General features: G+C 47.9%; 1 protein-coding gene across 3 annotated transcripts in view; it reads left to right on the plus strand.

Annotated features, from left to right (window-relative positions):
* The window catches only part of ZNF512B (zinc finger protein 512B), a 1438759-nt gene that overhangs the window by 407601 nt on the left and 1012251 nt on the right, over nucleotides 1-18907 (plus strand). The window lies entirely within an intron of this gene.

Genomic DNA, 18907 nt, shown 5'->3' on the forward strand with positions numbered 1-18907 from the left:
TAAGTAAAACTGTGATATACGACCCAAGTTCTGTAAGAGGCCTCTTATCAACATAAGAAACAAACATTTTTGAAAGGATTATTGCCTGAAGATGATGTCCAGGAGCCCTGCACCTTGCCCAGGCTTAACTATTCTAAGGCTAGGGATAAGCCTTGAAAAAGACAGGGACCCTTTATCCCCAAAGAATTCCTTCAAGACTAAAGGGCACCAAAAGGAGAATAGAAAGTCATATGCTGAGACATGGATCTCCAAGCTTCCTGTGCAGGAGATCATCCAAAGTTTTGCAGATTGGGTTCAGTCAGGAGAGAGAGAATGTCTCCCTTCTTAGAGGTGGCTTTGTCAGGTTCTCTTCCTAGGCCCCCTTCTGCCAGGTCTTTATGGTTATTTTTTCCTCATAGATTAATTTCTGTGGCTACTGACTAACTGTTCTCTTAAGGGACCATCTGCAGTCACAGATAGAGGTGGGTCTGAACTCATCTTCTCATTTTGGATTAGTTAGGATTAATGTTAACCTCCCCATTTCTCTGCCATGCTCCCCATCATGTCTGAGTCTGGCTGTGGTTACATTTAGAACACCTAGTTTTGTGCATGGTCATGACAACAAGGCTTGTTTGTTCCGTTGTATAGGTTCATAGTTAGGTACTAGGCTATCTGCCCGAGGGCATTTATAAGCCTAGCCAGTGTGTGTTGGCTTTTGCTGCCCCATTGATTAATTAACTGATCCTGTGTAAAGCAGAGCCATTGAAGTGTTCCCAGGGGTGTATTTTCTATTACCCGTCCACTTGTCAAGGTTTGGAATTTTGTTCCAAAGCATGGGGAGTCTCTGTGACAGGAATCTATCCCTCCAGCATGTTCTATTTATTGTTGTGGTGAGGTTTAGCTCACTATAACGCTTGGCTTGCAGTGACTTGGATTTCTTTAGTTGGAGCATGTCCATCAGTGCTGAGTTGGACATAGCTTTGTAAGTCAGGCAGAGATCACCTCTGAATAAGCGATATGCCACTGAGTACAGCCGGAATTTTTCCAGTCTGGCTGCATAGGACATATGTTTGAGGCCAGTAATCTTCTTGGTGAGCTACTTTTGTGGTCTTTCCAACTGTTGGAAGTGTCTTGTGAGGTACATCCCAAATGGGGCATTGTACTCTATGATGGGTCTGATGAGTGACGAGTAGAGGGGCACTATAACCTCTTTATTTCTAGATACGAACCCTTTAGTAATTACATGGGCTACATAGAAGGATTTCCTAACTACTTTGGCAATATGATTGTCAAAGGAGAGATTACTATCTACCTGGGTCCCCAGATCTCTTATTACCGCTTCTGTATTAAGGGGGCTGCCACCTTTGTGGTAATTCGTGGGTGTTTTGTTTTTCCCAAACGGGATGACTATGCATTTTTTTGGCATTTAGCTTGAGGCCATGACTTTGACACCAGGTGTCCGTCTCAGTAAGGCCCTTTTGGAGGATGTCTATGTCAGCCGGAGAGTCAGTTATGGCTCCCAGTTTGCAGTCATCGGCGAACTTGGTTAGCCATAGTCCTCCTGTGTTTGCCTGTACTTCTGAGAAGTATATGCCAAACAGTAGGGGTCCCAGGACCGAACCTTGCGGGGCACCACTTGTGACTGGTTTAGAGTCTGACCTGGAGCCCGCTATTCTTCCAGTGCGAGTTCTATCTGTACGCCAGTTGGCAACCCATCTCGTGGCGTAGGGGTTTATGCTCAGGCTGGTGAGTTTTTCTGTAATACCCGAGTGGGGGAATGGTGTCAAAAGCCTTGGCGAGGTCAAGGTAGGCTGTGTGAACCACCTTTCCCTCGTTTATGGCCTTGGTGACCGTCTCGAAGAAGTCATCCAGGTTTAGTAGGCATCATCTGCCCTTAACAAAGCCGAACTGGGTCGGTTAAGTGTTTGGAGGTTCCCAATGTCTTTGTTAATGAGTTCCATGATGATGTGCTCCATAGCCTTGCAGACCAGGCTAGTCAGGCTTATGGGGCGATAGTTACCAAGGTCAGTTGTGGCCCCTCCTTTGTGGTGTGCAATAACCGTTGCTGTGCGCCATTCACGGTGTGCAGTATGACCTTCATGTTTTCCAGTGTCTCCAGAAAGGTGAAGTGGTGGTCCTGGGTCATGGAGGGTGGTCTGTAGCAGGCCACAATTTGCATTTCAGATTTGCCCGATGTTAGTTGTACATAGATGATCTCAGAGGTATCATGCTGCGCCACTAACCTGGAGGTGTAGGTATCCTTGATGAATATGGCTACACCCCCTCCGTTTCTGTTTCTGTCCATGTTCTGTGGCCGAAACGTGTGGTATGAGTTGTAGCCCAGTAGTGCTGGGGTGCTCTCTGGAGCCTTGAACCAGGTTTCAGTTACTGCACAGATGTCGACATTCTCCATACTGAGGAGTGCTTCCAGCGCATGCATTTTAAGATTTAAACTTCTAGTGTTGAGTAACATAACCTTTAGTTTTTTGTTAATTGTTCTAATAACGGAGGTGGGTTTGACTTTTGAGCCTTGCCTAAAAAGGCACTATGGGGGCAGCAAGAGCGTTGGCCAGTATTCGAAAGCCTAGGGGTGACAGGTGCAAGCCGTCCCTTGTTATGTAACGTGGCTTGTTGAGCATGTCGTTCCAGGCTGACAGTCACCGGATCCCCTTTGAATGACACCTGAAGCTTAGCCAATTGTTGAAATTGATCATTTTTTCTTTATACTGAGGTATCATTCTTGGTGAGGGCAGAATGCTACTCAGGGTCAGGGTCATACCAGCCTGGGCTACATGGTCAGAGAGCTTTTCCATGTCTCTTTTCATGTAGTCTAGGGAGGTACGTCTCAGGTCATTCACACCAACATGAACAGTGACAGAATCATATTTGTACTTGTTCTGGAGTGACCTGAGTGTTTGTGTTATGTGGTGGATTCTGGCTCCCGACAGGCAGCTATCTGAAATCTTCTGCTTGACCAGCCTAGTGAGTGGGACGTCAGTGTGCCTGACTATAGAGTCGCCTATTACTAGTGTGTTAGGTATGTTATTTCGCCTTAAGAGCTGTGATTGTGTGGCACACTGATTTTGTGTTTTATGTGTTGTCTGGTTTGCGGCTGGAGGTGCAGGTTTTTTGGGTGTCAGCTTTGTAGGTCTCTGATGCTTTTGCAGGTTTTTATTTAGAGCCTCCGAGTATGATGTTTGTATATTTATGTGTATTTTTTGCCAGTGCTGGTTTAGTAGGTCTGTGTGTGGCTGGAGGTGTGGTGCAAGTGTTAACCTTCTCTTGACTGTCTGTTCCAGTCTTGGGTGGAGACAGCTTAGCCTCCAGTTTGGCTGTATAACTGCATCTCTCGCATATGTTAGTGTTTGTGGTAGGAGGAGAGGGTTGTCCGTGTACATGAGGCAGTTGTAAAATTGCCTCAGGATACCCAGATTCACCAGCTGGACTGGTTCCAACATGGCTTCCACTATCTTTGTGATGCCAGTGCTTAAGGTCTAGATCTCAACATTTGCTCCAGCTTTGATCCTGTTGTCATAAATCTCAATATTGGAGTTTTCAGCCTTCAAGCCATTTGGCCCAAGAGCATCGACATGAATGCTATAGGCTTCATGCCAGAGGTCAGTATCAGACGAGTATTGGTGTTTTTGAGCCCATACTGAACCTTCACTGCCATTGCAAGCATTTGAGTCCATCATAGCCAAGATACTGCAACTCCGTTTACATAGACTTCCTTCCTCTGAACTCATTTCACTGTCAGCCCTACTCTGAGATCAGTTTATGCTCCAGAGAAGGCAGTCTGAAAAACTTCAGCAGAAAAAAACTTGGGAGTTTAAACTTGCTGCAATCTCTTAAGTTAACCTTCTTGGACCATTCCGTTCTGTGGTAGCATACTAAGAGACAGTGTAAGAGGAAACACATCAACTCTCCCTTAAGGTCTTTGGACCCAGATATGAACACTGCTGGAGAGGACGATATCCCACTATGACCACCAAGTTTAGGGAGTTTTCTCAGTTAATTTAGGAGAAAGGGGATTGACCAAAGTCTGTCTCATCAGTCTTAGGATAAGGTTTTGCTGAAGGCCTTTAGGTCTCTTCCCTCTGCGTCCTGGGGTTGTCCCTGCAGTGCCCAATATGGTGGCATTGGTCTTCACTGAAAATGGAATGACCCCCATTGTGGTGTCTCTCATACTGAGGAGGCTGGACAGGATTTTCTGGTGCCCCAAGAACCGGGATTGTTGGGTAAAGAATGCTGTAGTGGGCTGTATTGTCGGTGTGGTGGCAATGAAGAAACTCCAGCTTTGTAAAGCTCAGATGTTCTTCGTCTCACATTGCTGCAGTCATAACCTGTGGGTAGTCCGCTGTCCTCGGTCGGCCCGAATACCAAAGAGCTAGGCTGGCGTCGGTCATTGTCACCCAGAGCTGACGTCAGTACGTAGTAGTACTTAAGTGCATGACCGACGCCATATCCTCAGTCTTTCTTGCCGCGTGGTCAGAAGCAGCGTTTGCAAGTGCCGTTCGGCGTTCTGAAATTTTCATTTATCGAGTTTCAGACCGAAGACCAAGTTGGGCTAAGTACCCCGTTGGGGAAATTTTTGTCTTTTCTTGCCTCAGTTATCCGGATGTCAGAAAAAGTTAATAATTGTATTTCTTGTGGGAAACAGATACCTCATAGGGATTATCATTCTTTCTGTATTCCTTGCTTGGGGCCTGAGCACGACGTGGTCGGGTGTCGCTTTGTGCTAGATTTAATAAGCGCACCATTAAACGAAGATTAGACTGTGCCAGGCTTGTTTTCGGTAAACGGTGTAACTATAACATACCGTCGGATCCTCCGACGCCCGCTACCGCTAAAAAGCGTAAAGATAAATCTTTGAGGTCTAAACTGGATGAGTCGTCCGTTGCGGACGCCGGTTCTATGGAGCCTCCGGTTGAAACTGTGGATCCTGCCGAGGGTTCGGCTGAATCCCAGGGGGAACCTTTACTTTTGCAGGAGTTGGCCTCTCAGGAGTCAGGCCCGGCTGAGGGTGCTTCTCAGGTATCTGTAGTTCCATCTTTACAAAAGGTTATTAGGCCTTCTACTTCAGTGGCTAAAGGCCATGCTAAGGCCAAACCTTGTCTTGTTGGCCCTGGTCATAGTTCTAGCTCTCCAGCCCCTGTTCCTAAAAAGCATATGTTGAAAATGGAAGAGGACTTGATTACTTTGATCAGGGGTTCTATGCCCCCCCCCCAGAGAAGAGGCCTAGGGTGGAGGCAGATTTAGAGGGAATGGATCATTCTTCAGACTACTCTGATTCCTCAGCTGAAGAAATTCAGGATTTCCCTTCCTATTCAGATTCGGATGCAGAGGATTCCTGTCCTTCTGCTTCTCCTCCAGAGGATTTTTCTTTTTCTGAGACTTTACATTCCATGAGGGAACATTTCAAGTGGGAAGGTCAGGATTTTTCAGATTCTCGGAAAAGGCTTAGGGAATTTTTGTTTCTGCCACAACATAGGCCCTTGGCTATTCCTCCTGTCTTAGATGTTGTTCAGGATGTTTTTTCTGAAGCTTCCCTTAATCCTGATTCTTTGCCTCCTGCCCCTGTCAAGCCAGACAGGTATTACAGAGTTCCAGAAGCACATAAGTATTTGTACAAGAGTCCTAGAGCTGGTCCGGAAACTATTATTCAAGGTCCGAAGGGTGTTATGGCTTCTGTGGCTAAGAATCCAGTTCCTTTGGATAAAGATTCTAGAGCGTTAGATAGGTGGGGGAAAAAAGTGTACACCTCCTCTACGTTAGCTATGAGGGCTTTGAATTGCCAATTTCATATGCTGAAGTATCAGAACTTTTTGTTAGGCCAATTGAAATCTAAGGTGGATGCTTTATCTGAGGGTATAGAGTGTAAGGAGCTCCAGGAATTGGTTCATGCATCAGATCAAGTTGGCAAACATTCTTTGCAGTGTGGTTTCGATGCTCTTCAGGCTTCATCCAGGGTGGCTGCTACAGGTTCAGTTATTCGTAGACATGCCTGGCTTAAGGATCAAAATTTGTCAGAGCATGTTAAGGCTCGGATTTTGGATGCTCCTCTTCAATCTGAAGTACTTTTTGGTCCTCCTGTGGAATCAGTTTTGAAAAAGATGGAAGATAAGGCTAAGTCTATGCAGACGGTCAAGGATTTTATGCAGGTGCAGCCCCCTAAGTTTAGTAGGAATTGGCCTGCTAGAAAATGGTCTTATCCTTCTTCGGATTATCAGTCTAAGGGCAGGTCTAGACGTGGTAGAGGCAGGGCTCACGCTCAGGGTTCTTTCAGACCTAGGACTTGGAGTTCTCCTGCACAGTCTTCTGGTGAGGGCAGGGGTCAGCCCTTTCGTAAACAGACCCAATGACCTGTATCTTCAGCTGCCCAGACCCTTCTTTACTGGCAGCTCCTCTAGGAGGAAAGTTGGGACTTTTCAAACAAAACTGGCATTTGGTCACCCAGGACAAATGGGTGTTGGATATAATAAATCAAGGTTACAAGTTTTATTTTCACACTTTTCCTCCTTTCAAAGGCATGCCGGATGTGCCTCCTCAGCAAAGGCTGGAGGCTCAGGAGCAAATTTCTTTGCTTTTGCAGATGGGGGCAATTCAGGTGGTCCCTCCGTCAGAGATAGGCCTAGGATTTTATTCCTGTCTATTCCTAGTGCCAAAGAAAGGAAGCACTTGGAGGCCAATTCTGGATTTGTCCATTCTCAATACCTACCTAGACATTCCAAAGTTCAAGATGTTAACATTACAACAACTTCTGCCTATGCTAGGCAAAGATCACTGGATGGTAACCCTGGATCTCAAAGAGGCCTATCTTCACATCCCTATAAGGCCCAGCTGTAGGAGATTCCTGAGATTTCGGGCTGGTACTTCTCATTATCAGTTCTCTGCATTGCCCTTTGGTTTATCTACTGCGCCCAGGGTATTCACAAAAGTTCTGGCTCCTGTAATTGCTTTCTTCAGACAGAGAGGAATACAAATTTATCCTTATCTGGACGATTGCCTGATTCTTGCTCAAGACAAAGACAAGTTACTACAACATCTCCAGTATGTAATGGCAGTTTTAAGGTGCCTAGGGTATTCTGTGAACGAAATAAAGTCCAGTCTGGTGCCCTCTCAGGACATGTGCTTTCTGGGTGTGAGACTGAATACAGCTTCTCAGATGGCATTTCTGACCCCGGACAAACAAAGAACTCTTCATCTATACTTCCAGCAGTTATCAGTAATGTCCAGGCTGACTGCAAGGACAGTCCTTCAAGCCTTGGGGTTCATGGCATCTTGCATTCTAGTACTTCCCAATGCCAAACTGCATATGAGGAAGCTACAATGGTATCTCAAAAGTGTATGGACTCAACACTGCCACGGTTTGGACACTGTCATTCGGATTATACCTTGCATCCAGAAGGAATTCTTGTGGTGGGCTCAGGAATGTCACCTAAACAGGGGATTCTCTGTGACCCGACCAGCCAGATCCTAACGACGGATGCCTCGGACTTGGCTTGGGGAGCACACTTCAATGGGAAATGGATACAAGACATGTGGCCTCCCAAACTACTACATTTGCATATCAACATGAAGGAGATGTTAGCAGTCCAATTTGCCTTGATGGCCTTCAAGGACCTACTTCAGCCGGGACAGGTGTTGATTCGAACAAACAACACAACAGTCATGTGGTACATCAACAAGCAGGGGGGAACCCATTCCTACCCTCTTTGCAGACAAGCAATGATATTGTGGGAGACTGCTCTGAGTTTGCACATCAATCTTCAAGCACGGTTTCTGCCAGGAGCCCAGAACTCCCTAGCAGATGTATTGAGCAGACAAATTGTGGATCCCCACGAGTGGAAATTGGACCCTCAGGTATTCAAACAGTTGACCGTGGCTTGGGGAACTCCAGACATAGATCTGTTCGCTTCTCCACTGAATTTCCAACTGCCAAAATTTTGCACAAAGATGTTCCACCCAAAAGCTTGGAAAGTGGATGCTCTATCTTTCAGTTGGAACAACCTTCACGTCTATGCTTTCCCCCCTCTGCCTCTTCTTCCCAAGGTACTCTTGAAAGTCAGGCGGGACAAGCCTTGCATGATTCTAATAGCACCAGATTGGCCACATCAGCATTGGTATCCTCTGCTGAGGAGTTTAATTCAGGAGCCCCCTTGGCCTTTGCCACAGATTCCTCATTTGTTATCCCAGTCAAACAATCATTTTCTCAATGTCAGGGTGCAGTCCCTGCATCTAACAGCCTGGCGTATTCTGTATTAGAGCCGCTGGGGTCTCAACTTCCTCAACAGGTTTTAGATGTCATTTTGGAAGCCAGGCGGCCTAGTACTCGAAAAGTTTATGCTGATAAATGGAGGAGATTTTTTCTTTGGAGCACAGCAAAGGGCTTTGATGTTTCAGTACCTAATTTGAGTTTTGCACTACAGTATCTTACTGAATTACTGGACAAGGGTTTGTCATTCTCTTCTGTGAAGGTTCATGCTGCAGCCATTTCTGCTCACTATGATTGTGACCCTCCTTTATTTTCTCACCCTTTGTTCAAACAATTTCTTAGAGGGGCAAAAAATATAAGACTCCCGTGAGAGCTCCTACTCCTTCCTGGGATCTCAATTTTGTGTTGGAGAAGCTTACTTTACCTCCTTTTGAACCTGCAGCTACGTCTGAGTTGAAGTTTTTGTCTTGGAAGACTGCTTTTTTGTTGGCCATTACTTCTGCTAGGAGGGTATCTGAATTGCAGGCACTCATGGCAGTTGAACCCTTTCTGATATTCCATAAGGATAGAGTTTCTTTGCGCACTAACCCTACTTTTATGCCTAAAGTGATTTCTAATGTGGCCTTGAACCAGTCTATTCATTTGCCTACTTTTTATGCAGATCCCCAAAATAAGGGGGAAAAAGTCTTGCATTCTTTGGATATCCACAGGCAGCTACGTTATTATTTGAGCAGAACTAAAGAGTTCAGACAGACTCAACAGTTATTTGTTTCCTTTGCTTTGGGTTCACAAGGGAAAGCTGTTTCAAAGCAGACTATTTCTAAGTGGATTGGTCAATGTATTGCTTTTTGTTATTCTCATCATGGGAAGAATGTTCCTGCTGGGATCAGACCTCATTCTACTAGGGCTACTGCCACATCTACTGCTTTTTGAGGGGGTAGCTACTAAGGATATTTTGGAGGCAGCTACTTGGAGTTCAGTACACACTTTTACTAAGCATTACCATCTCCCTCTTTATTCCAAGTCCAGGGCTGGGTTTGCCACTGCTGTTTTACAGGGCATGTTAGCAGCTCCTAATGCTATTTAGTTTGCCAGCCTCCCTTTTCCTTTGCTTTGGGATTCTACCCACAGGTTATGACTGCAGCAATGTGAGACGAAGAACATAGTACAGTTTTGTACCTACCATAAATGTAGATGTTCGAGGATCTACATTGCTGCAGTCCTATTTTCCCTCCCTCCTTCCCCTCTATAGTTTGTGGTTGCTGTGTTTCTTTTTGGGATACTCTTCATTTCCACACTGGTGGTTGTTGGGCGTTTACTATTTTGGCTCTGGCCTTTCTTTTTTAGGCCTTCTGACATCTGGGGCAAGAAAGACTGAGGATATGGCGTCGGTCATGCGCTTAAGTACTACTACGTACTGACGTCAGCTCTGGACGACAATGACCGACGCCAGCCTAGCTCTTTGGTATTCGGGCTGACCGAGGACAGCGGACTACCCACAGGTTATGACTGCAGCAATGTAGATCCTCGAACATCTACATTTATGGTAGGTACAAAACTGTACTTTATGTATCACTTACAGAAAGAACCAAGGTAGATAGATCAATTTGGGAAGCAGATCTGTGTATCCTCACTCAAGGTACACAGTATTCCAGGCACACATTAAGTTTCTGATGTACCGTCCTAGATGAGACGTCTAGCATATTGGAGAAGATGTCTGACTCTTGAGTTGGTTATAAAGTTCATCGCTCAAACATCTGCTGTTCCTTTCCTTAGTAAACTGTCACCCATAATATGGTGGCTGTACTGCAGAAAGTGTGGCAAGTACTGGAATAACCATTTGCAGTCACAACTCACCATGACTTTTGGGATAATGTCAGGGCATACTTTCTTAATGTCCTGTTTAGTGGGTCTGACATTTTTGTGCTGCAGGATAATGCAAAACTGGAGGACAATGAAAAGGAAGGGAAAAGATTAACAGGTGTTACCATAAGGTTAACAGCTCCCCATCACCCCTTCCACGGCACACAAAAGAGCTCACATCAGAAGTGGTTTGAGCAAGGCCAGCAGGAACAGAATGATGCAGAGGTGGATTCCATACTGGATGCCAGCCAGGTGGCAGAAATTCCCATCATAGTCAGGGATTTCATAACCATCAGTTGTGAGGGCAGTAACAATCTCCCTGAAGTCTTGCCAGACTGCCGCACTCTGGTGGCAGAGAATGGTCACTGATGTTCTTAGTGTTTCACTGTTGCATTCATCACACTTGGGTTATCTGCCTACAGGTAGCCCTCAGTCTGCACGAATACCAGAGACCTAGTATTTTCTGTGTCGGATGCTGTCGCTTCAGCACTGACGTTACGTCGTCAGGGGTATAAAACCAGGCAGCCGACGCCATTACATCAGTCTTTCTTGCCGAGGAGCCCGAAGCAGAATTGGTTCACAAGTGCCGGTCGGCTGCTACCTGAGTTTTCGTTTACAAATTTAATCATCCTGCAGTCTTCTAAAACTAAGTACCCCGTTGGGGATCCTTTTTTCTTGCTCTAAACGATGTCAGAAAAAGTTAACAATTGCCTTGCCTGTGGAAAGCAAATACCACACCAAGAGTTTCATTCTTACTGCATCACCTGTTTAGGGCCAGACCACAAAGTACCTCGCTGTCGGTTTTGTGCCTTGTTCAATGCCCGAACCATGCATCGTCAGGCTCTCATTGTCGCTAAATTCTTTCGCTCTCGATCTCCGTATTCTGAAATCGCTTTGGTAAGCCACCCGACTACCCATATTCCGAAAAAAAATGTAAGGATAAAGAGAAAGACAGACCACTCCGGTCCAAAGCTGCCAACAACGCTTCCGTTAAGCTAGTCGCCAGTTTGCCAGTACTTAGTGAGGCGCTTTTGCAGCCTCTGATGCCCACATCAGTAGATTCGCAGGCCTCTACCAAGACCCAGTTCGGAGTCCGGTATGCCGTGAGACTCTTCTTCGACTATGGAACCTACGGATGTCTCTACCTTGAATGGGTCTGGAGCCGCTGAGCAGGCACCAGCTTCTGAGGCAGTTCTTCACACTACCGATGTTCGACTTAAACAAAAGACTTCATTGCTGTCTAAAACTACCGAGTTTCTAAGGCCAAGAGTACACGCTAAGCCTAGAAAACTGACGACCAAAGCGCATGCACTTGCTCCCTTGCCACAACGTCAAATGCTTAGAATGGCAGAAGACCTTCTTTTGCTGATTAGAGGAAGTCAGCCTTCCCCTGCTAAGAGAAAGAGACCAGTCCCCAGCAGCTTCAACAGACCAAAAGTCAGATGACTCTGAGGTATCTGATTAGGAAGACATGCCCTTGTCTGCTTATGAGGATTCAGATGCAGAGGAATCCATTCCCTCTGCCTCTCCTCCAGAGGATTTTCTTTTGGTGAAACCTTATATACCTTAAGAGAGCATTTCAAATGGGAATGCCAAAACTATCCTCAGTCCAAAAAGAGACTCTGAGAATTTCTAGATTTGCCACAGCATAGGCCTTTAGCAATACCCCAGGCCTGGAAGTTGTTGATGGTGTTTTTATGGAATCCAGTCTTATCCTGATACTTTGCCCCCCTGCCCCTAGGAAACCAGACAGGTACTACAAAGTACCTGACTCTCACAAATGTCTTTTCAAGAATCCTACTGCTGACCCAGAGATCATTTCCCAGGGGCCTAAATGTATCAAGGCAACTACAGCCAAAAATCCCATCCCTTCGGACAGGGATTCCAGAGCTTTGGAAAGATGGAGTAAGAAAGTATATACCTCTGCAACTCTTGCCATTAGGGCATCGAATTGTCAGTTTCACATGCTGAAGTACCAGCAATATATAATGGAACTTATTAAGCAAAAAGTAGCAACCTTTACAGACTGCGCAGAAAATAAAGAATTGCAGGAGCTTATGCACTCTGCAAGCCAAGTCAGCAAGCATACATTGCAGTGTGGCTTTGATGCCCTAGAAGCTTCTTGCAGGGCAGCAGTCATTGGTTCTGTACTGAGAAGGCATGCTTGGTTAAGGAGCAGACCATGCCAGACCATGTCAAATCAAAGTTACTAGATGCTCCTTTGAACAAGGACAATTTGTTTGGCACCAAAGCAGAAGAGGTTCTTAAAAAGATGGAAGAAAAAGCTAAATCTATGCAGACAATTAAAGAATTCTTACAAGTACAACCTCCTAGATTCAGTAGGCATTGCCTGTCAAAACACTGGTCCTTTCCAGCCCCCTCCAGGCCTTCTCAAACTAGACCCAGGGGAAACAGACTACCCAGACTACAGTCTCAGGGTATGCAGAGATCTAAGCAATGGATTACCCCCACCCCCAAAACAAGGAGTGGTTAGCCACCTCCCTACAGAAAGAACTCACAATGACTTCTCTGTTCCACTCACCTCTGCCCAATTGCTTGGGCCCCTAGGAGGAAAACTTGCCCTTCATGCAAAAAACTGGATACCCATCACAGAAGACCAGTGGGTCCTCAACGTTGTATCCCAGGGGTACAAATTCAACTTCCATTCTCTGCCAATCCCAAAAGGGTTCCCAAACCATCCTCCAAACCAGTGGGCAGAGGCACAAAACCAAGTCCTATCCCTGCTGTCTATCAGGGCTATTCAGCCAGTTCCAGCAGAACAGATAGGTCAAGGATTCTATTCCAGACTTTTCCTGGTACCCAGAAAAGAGGGCTCCAAAATTCAAAATGCTTACTCTGCAACAGCTTCTACCTATGCTAGCCAAGGATGCCTGGTTAGTCACAATAGACTTCTGCATATCCCTATAAGGGAGTCATGCAGGAAGTAGCGACTTTTCAGGGCCAGATCTATGCATTATCAGTTCTCTCCACTTCCCTTTGGCTTATCCACTGCGCCCAGAGTATTCACAAAATGCCTGGCTCCAGCCATTGCTTACTGCAGGCAGAGAAATATCCAAATTTACCCGTACTTTGATGACTGCCTGATTCAGGTGGACAGTCAGGAATTGCTGTTGCAGCACCTGACATCTGTAAAAAACCTTTTCATATCCCTGGGGTACACCATCAGCGAAAAGAAATCAAAACTGGTGCCCAGTCAAAATATTGTATTCCTGGGAGCAAGCTTGAACACAGCATCCCAGATGGCATTCCTCGCTTCAGAAAAACAAGTCTGTCTGACAGCCTATTTCAGACAAATGGCCACCAGAACCCAGCTATCCGCAAGGAAAATACTACGGACCCTAGGGTTCATGGCCTCATGCATACTGCTAATTCCATATGCCAGACTGCATATGAGGAAACTTCAGTGGTACTTAAAAAGTCTTTGGTGCCAAAATTCTCAGGACCTGGAAACAGTCATTCCTATCGTACCCTGTCTAAGGACAGAGTTTCTTTGGTGGGCAGCAGCATGCAACCAAAACAAGGGACTGCCCTTTACTCAACCCCACCCCGCCCAGACCCTAACCACAGATGCATCAGACTATGTCTGGGGAGCACACATGGATGGCAAATGCATTCAGGGGCACTAGAGGCCAAGCCAGCTTCATCTGCACATCAACCAAAAAGAGATGCTAGCTGTGCAGAGCGCCCTGACAGCTTTCAGATCCCTACTGTATCCAGGACAACTACTAATAAAAACAGACAACACCACAGTTATGTGGTACATCAAGAAGCAGAGGGGAACCCATTCTTACTCACTCTGCAGGTTAGCCATGGCCCTGTGGAACACGGCCTTGGACATGCAAGTCCATCTGCAAGCGCAATTCCTGCCAGGTAACCAAAACTCACTAGCAGACAACTTAAGCAGAAATCTCCTAGACCCACACGAGTGGCAATTAGAGCCCAGCACCTTCAACCTTCTGATTCAGAAATGGGGACCTCAGAGGTGGACCTCTTTGCCTCCCCCTGCAACCACCAGCTCAGCAAATTCTGCACCAGGAACCCTCACAGCAAGGCCTGGAAAGTGGATGCCCTATGTTTTCAGTGGGTAAATCTCTCAATTTATGCATTCCCACATCTGCCCCGTCTCTCAAGAGTATTACTCAAAATAAGACAGGACAGACCAAGGACAATTCTGATTGCCCCAGACTGGCCACGCCAGCACTGGTACCCATTCCTGTGCAGCCTGACATTGGTGCCATCCTGGTACCTACACCAGAACCCTACCCTGCTCTTTCAGCAGGAGGGACAGATTTTGCATCCACAACTGCAAACCTTAAATCTTGCAGCCTGGCTTATCCCTTGAATCCTGCCCCAGCAATCCTAAGCAAGCAGGTGCTGAATGTCATTCAGGAAGCCAGAAGACCCAGTACAAGAAAATACTATGTGGAAAAGGTACTACTCCTGGAGTCTGTCTAAAGGAGAGGACACAACTCTGCCCTCCCTGCCTCTAATCCTGGATTACTTAGCACATCACTCCACAAAGGCCTTTCCTTCTCTTCCATTAAGATACATACCTCAGCCATTTCTGCTCATTACAACACTGAGCCACCTCTCTTCTCACACCCTCTTATCAAACAGTTCCTGAGAGGGGCAAACAACTTAAGGCCACCAAGGAGAGCACCCACCCCTGCTTGGGACCTTAACGTTATACTGGAAAAGCTTACACTTCCCCCTTTGAGCATGCAGCATCAGCAGACTTAAAATTCCTCTCTTGGAAAACAGCATTGCTTCTGGCCATCACTTCAGCTAGAAGAGTGTTTGAGCTGCAAACACTTATGGCTGTGGAACCCTTCATTATTTTCCATGCTGACAGGGTCTCCCTCAGGACAAACCTTTCCTTTATGCCTAGTGTTGTCCAGTGTGGCTCTCGACCAATCCATACATTTGCCAACCTTCTTCCCTAATCCTCAAAATAAAGAGGAACGGATCCTGCACTCCTTGGACGTGCACAGACAGCTCAGATTCTACCTTGATAGGACTAAGCCCTTCAGAAAATCAGACCAGTTACTAGTCGGCTTTGCAGCAGGGGCAGAGGGCAAAGCCATTTCAAAGCAAACAATCTCTAAATGGATAGCACATTGCATCCATTTCTGCTACAAAGCACCATGGGAAGCCAGCCGCTCAGGGGGTCAAAACTCATTCCACTAGGGCAACATCTACCTCTACAGCATTTCTCAGGGGAGTCCGTACCAGGGACATCCTGGAAGCTGCTACCTGGACTTCTGTACAAACCTTCACCAAGCACTACCATCTGCCTATCTTTTCCAAAACCAGAACAGGTTTTGCAACAGCAGTTCTGCAGGGCATTCTAGCTAGCCCTAACGCTTCTTGACTGCCTCCACCCTTCTTCAGCTTTGAGAATCTACCCAAGTGTGATGACTGCAACAGTGAAATACGAAGAACAGTACAGTTGTGTACACTTACCATAAATGTAGATGCTCGAGTGTATTCACTGTTGCAGTCCTGGTTTCCCTTCCTCCAGCCCCCTGGTTTCTCTCTCTCTCTCTCTCTCTCTCTCTCTCTTACCCCTGACGACCTGTCGTCAGTTCTGGAGTGTCAACATCCAACGTAGAAATACTAAGTCTCTGGTATTCGGGCCAACAGAGGGCTACCTGCAGGCAGATAACCCAAGTGTGATGACTGCAACAGTGAATACACTCGAACTTCCCCTTGTTTTTCACCGGGACCCGGTCCCCGTCGAGGTCATCGAGGCGAAACTCTAGGTCTGCCTCGGTGGCCTCGTCGAGGTCCACCTTCAGTATGTCAGATGCAGACATGGACCTGATGATGAGGTTCATCCAGGCCCAGCTGCAGATGGTAGTGCTCTTGCCTCCCCCCCTCCGGGGTGGAGCTCGACCCCATTTTTTGCCCCAATCGCTCCTTCTCCGTCTCGCTTCCTGGGTTCGGAGCATTTGGAGCCGAGCCGCGTCGGATCCAGGGGTGGGTCGGAGCCGATAGTACTGGTTACTTCGGCTCTGACTGGTCCCTCGAGCTTGTCGGATCCGACCTCTCGGAGCCGTGGGTTGAGCTTCGGATCTGAGGGACTTTGTGTGACTTCGGCTCCGTCCCGGTCGGAGCACATGGGTCCTTCGGATCTGAGGGTCTCGGCCCCGGATCTCGTCCCCGCTTCGGATCTGAGTGGGAGTCAACTCTCGGAGCCTATCGAGAGTGGCTCCCCCTCGGCTTTTGTGGTGGTGGAGAGGGCACTGTTGAGTGCATCCGGACCTGGCTTCGGCTCCCCCCTGCACTCCCTCTCAGCTGGTCCGGGCTCCCATCACCCGGCCTTCGGGGCAGCCTGCTTCAGCGTCTCGGTGTTCCTTTGGAACGTGATATTGCTGGTGAGTCTTCCTCGGACAGCCCCCCCGAGGAGGTCCCTCACAAAGCCATGTGTAAGAGGAGGAACATGGACTCCCCCGAGTCCCTTACGGAAGATATGGACTTAGATGAAGGGGAAGGCTCCTCAAGGTCACCCCCCCGAGGATGTCTCCTTTGGAGACATCATGGAAATGCTCAGGATTAGGGGAGGGTGGTCTGCCCCCAAGGCTTCCTCCGATGAGTCCGTATTCCTAGAGGCGTTCCAAGCAGGGCCATCTACCTCTTGGGTGTCCCCTCCCCCTGACCCCCTGGTGGACCTTATTTCCACCAGGGCTTGGAAGGAGCCGGACACTGTAGAGCCAGTCCCCAAGTGCCCGGATAGAATCCTGAGTCCCCCTGTTGAAAGAACCCACTGGAGCAGAGGTCCCCCCGTGGATGCCATGTTGGTGGCGGCGGCCACCAAGAGAGAGTTGGCTCAGGAGAGCTCTGCGGTCCACCTGCCGAGTAAGGAGTCTCGAGAGATGGACCGCCTTGGGAAGCGGGTCTTTAGTTCAGCAACCTTCTCCATGAGGGCACTGAGCTATATGGCACACGTCATCCGGATGCAGCGAGATCTAATAAAAGAATACGCTGCATCCCCCCCAGAGTCCATGTCGGAAGGGGACAAGCAGCTGTACTCCTCATGAATGTCTACTCTACGTTCAGTTTCCAACACCTCTATGCGGCTCTTGTCTCACACCACTGAAGGAGCCGCTAGAGCTGGCGGAGCCGGCCTGGTAATTAGGCGCCAAGCCTGGCTCCGACATTTTGACTTCTCGGAACCCTTTAAGGCGTCATTCGTGAATGCCCCCTTTGATGGTTCTGCACTGTTTGGCAAAACTGTTCGCGACACTTTAGTCCAGATCGAGAAAGATGGGAAGACATTGTCTGCCGTCGGAGTCCGCTTCTCTGCTCCCCAGAGGTCCTTTTCCAAGAACCAAAAGGGTCAGAAGAAGATGTGGTTCCGAAAATCGCATCAGTCCCAGTCTGCTCCGGACAACCAGTCCTCTCGTGGCAGAGGAGGACAGGGAGGACGCCGCCCAAGAGGCAGAGGGGGTCCCAGAAATTTTGGGTCCAGAGAACCTTTCTCTGAGAGGCCCACGCAGAACCCCTGAGGGGTTGCCCGGCTGCTCCACTCTGGAGGCAGTCGGGGGGCGTCTTTCAAAGCACCTAGCAATGTGGGAGTCTATAACAACAGATCGCTTGGTGCTTCGTATCATATCCAGAGGCTACCTAATTCCCTTTATTGTAACCCCCAAAACCAGAAGCCTCCCTGACGTACCACCCAATCAAAGGGAGGCGGCTGCTACAGAAATTCAGCAGCTTTTGCAAAAAAGAGCCATCCAACCTGTCCCCCCAGATCAGTTTCGATCGGGGTTTTACTCCAGGTTTTTTCTGGTGCCAAAAAAGACGGGGGACTTGAGATCCATTCTCGATCTTTCTCTCCTGAACCTGACAGTACCCAAAGAAAAGTTCCGAATGGTCACTCTACAATCTATTCTCCCCCTATTACGTGAGAACGACTGGATGTGCTCGATAGACCTCAAGGATGCATACTACCACATTCTGGTGGACAGACGCTCCAGGAGGTTCCTCCGCTTTAGGCTGGGAACCAGTCACTTTCAGTTCAAGACCCTTCCCTTCGGTCTCACCTCAGCCCCCAGGGTGTTCACCAAAGTCTTGGCAGTTATAGCGGCCCACCTGAGGCTTCAGGGAATTCAGGTCTTTCTGTACCTCGACGACTGGCTCCTCACCGCCCCAACAAGGCATCTGCTCTGTTCAGGCAAGGATTATTTCCTCAACCTTGCTCCACGTCTAGGGTTGACTATCAACATGGCCAAATCCTCTGTGGTCCCTACACAGGTAATAGATTTCAAAGGGGCGAGATTGGACTCCAGGATAATGCTTGCTTTCCTGGCTCCCGATCTGCTTCAGAACCTGCGGTTGCATGTCCAGGCCATTCTCCGACTTCCTGCTCCACCAGCGGAATTGATCCTGAGGGCTCTAGGGTCCATGGCGGCAGCTATTCCTCTGCTGCCCCTAGCCCATCTAAATATGAGGGTCATGCAGTGGACCCTCCAGGTACAATGGTCCCTGTCTCGCAACCCCCTGTCCCATTCTGTTCCCCTAAGCAGGGCTTGCAGAGGGTCGCTCATGTGGTGGCTCCAGTCCCCGAGTCTCCACATGGGATGACCATTCTTGATGCCTTCCCCCGTTGCCACAGTGACTACGGACGCCTCTCGCCTGGGGTGGGGGGCACTATTCAGCAGAACGGCCCAAAGCACGTGGAACGACACAGAGACCTCCTTGCATATTAATGTCCTAGAGATGAGGGCGGTGCTTTTGACGTTGCAGGCACTTCACAACCTTCTTCCGATTGGGACGATTGCAGTACAAACGGACAACATGTCTGTTGTCTGGTACATCAACAAACAG

The sequence above is a fragment of the Protopterus annectens genome, chromosome 12.part0 (genome assembly GCF_019279795.1).
Source record: "Protopterus annectens isolate FY-2018-M chromosome 12.part0, PAN1.0, whole genome shotgun sequence".
NCBI lineage: Eukaryota > Metazoa > Chordata > Ceratodontiformes > Protopteridae > Protopterus > Protopterus annectens.